Source organism: Bactrocera neohumeralis, unplaced genomic scaffold (assembly GCF_024586455.1).
Source record: "Bactrocera neohumeralis isolate Rockhampton unplaced genomic scaffold, APGP_CSIRO_Bneo_wtdbg2-racon-allhic-juicebox.fasta_v2 cluster10, whole genome shotgun sequence".
Taxonomy (NCBI): domain Eukaryota; kingdom Metazoa; phylum Arthropoda; class Insecta; order Diptera; family Tephritidae; genus Bactrocera; species Bactrocera neohumeralis.
Window position 1 is genome coordinate 12,765,411 of NW_026089623.1, and position 1,800 is coordinate 12,767,210.

The following is a 1,800-nucleotide window of genomic DNA, read 5'->3' on the forward strand; positions in this document are numbered from 1 at the left end:
TCTTTTCGCGACGATGGCAAAAGCCAAAAATCATAAATTGCACAACTTTCTGGTGCTTCTCGCAAAAATCTGCGTCGATATGTATTCACGATCATACGTATACATACATACATATTTACGCATGTTTGTAGGCGAAGCTGCTACAGCGGCAAGGGGTGACAATCGGCGGCCATTACTTTACTTATGCAATAGAAATTCTATTGCTACGAATATGGAAATGACAACGAAATAATGCAAATATGCATATTTCTAAAGGTCATTAATTTCTTTGAAGAAATGAAAGGAATGTATGATCCTGAGAAGTATAGTCTTAACTTTTCAACGGCCAACGCAGAGAATTTCAACCTAAAGGAATTTATTGATTAAAATCACCACTGAGAAGTCGTTTTATCCATTGTAAGCGAACGATTTTCGAAGAAACATCATTTCTAATATGCCACAAGAAAAAATTAGAAATTAACTTCTTAAACCTCACGCTGTCAGATAAAACGATATACCTCGTCATCGCGGGTCGATTTCCAAAAAATGTAAATGAAGATTAACTACAGAAATGATCCTGTAAATTGACATATACAAATTGACAACTCGTTAGCCGTTATAGGAAAACATCAATTGGAAATTGAGTTTGAAAAGAAAGATATGTCGAAGTTTTTAATAAGAATACATATTAGTGTTAATAATAAAGTTTATATTAAAAATTGTAGAGCCTTTTTATTGCTGCGAAAATTCACAACCCGACATTTTAAAATACTTTTTATCAGAATTAGAACATATTTTTCTTTAAGAATTTTTAATAGGCAGGCAGCCAGCCCTCATATTCGGCACATCAAATTTTTGTGCATTTCACATAGGTAACCACCTCCCCCTTCTAAAAGTTAGCTTCTGTATTTTAATATATTTAATAGAGTTGTGGGATTTTGGATGCATCTATTGTGAGAGCTTAAAAATCTTTATTAATTATTAAATTATTTTGTGCAATATTTTTATTTAAATTTTTATGTAAATTACTAATTATGTTTATTTTAAGTTGTAAAGGTGAAAATAGGCCTACCGGGGAACCGAACACCTAAAAACAGTCGGTAACGCGCTTTATTGCAAACATCTGGGGAGGTGTGGTAAATGCAAAACTTAAATATTCAAAAATAAATTATCAAAAATAATATACGGATGAAAATTAGAACGATGTATTAAAAATTCAGCTTCAAATGCCTAAATATCTTCTTTCTAACTTAAAATTATTGGTAATAATATTTCAAAAACTTACGAATACAAACCGTTTTATGTTTTCTGTCTGTCAGTTGTAAACAAATACATTCAGAAGAAAACTCACCACCGAGAAATCTAAAAACAGGGCTGCTTTTTATTAATAAGAACTCACTACATAAAGAATATCTGACTATCAATAAATGATATTTTTATGGACAAAACATGACACACTATGGCGTTTAATTCAAATATTAGTAAACATATGTCATTAATAAATAATTTCTTTTTATATTGAGCAACAATATTTATAGTTTTTGTTATTTAATAGAATACATTTGCTAAGTATTTACTGCCTCAATATATACAGCACTGCGTTGCTACCTCTGAAAATCTAAGATGGCCGCTATTCACCCCTCAGAAAGCTACCACGAAAAGGTTATCTACTGTATATACTGTGCCAGCAACGAATTAACATCACGCAAGACTATAGCGCAAAACCAAATATGCCCTGCGAGAAATATTTTATGATTCTAGATGCCTTTGGTGCCATGCAATGCCTTTTATGTTCCAAGTCTTTTAAAGATAATAGGGAAT

The 1,800-nt window shown here is 31.5% G+C and overlaps 1 pseudogene; it reads right to left on the reverse strand.

Annotated features, from left to right (window-relative positions):
* Positions 1 to 370: 370 nt before the first annotated feature.
* On the reverse strand, positions 371 to 572 carry LOC126765647 (small nucleolar RNA U3; annotated as a pseudogene).
* Between the last annotated feature and the right edge of the window lie 1,228 nt (positions 573 to 1,800).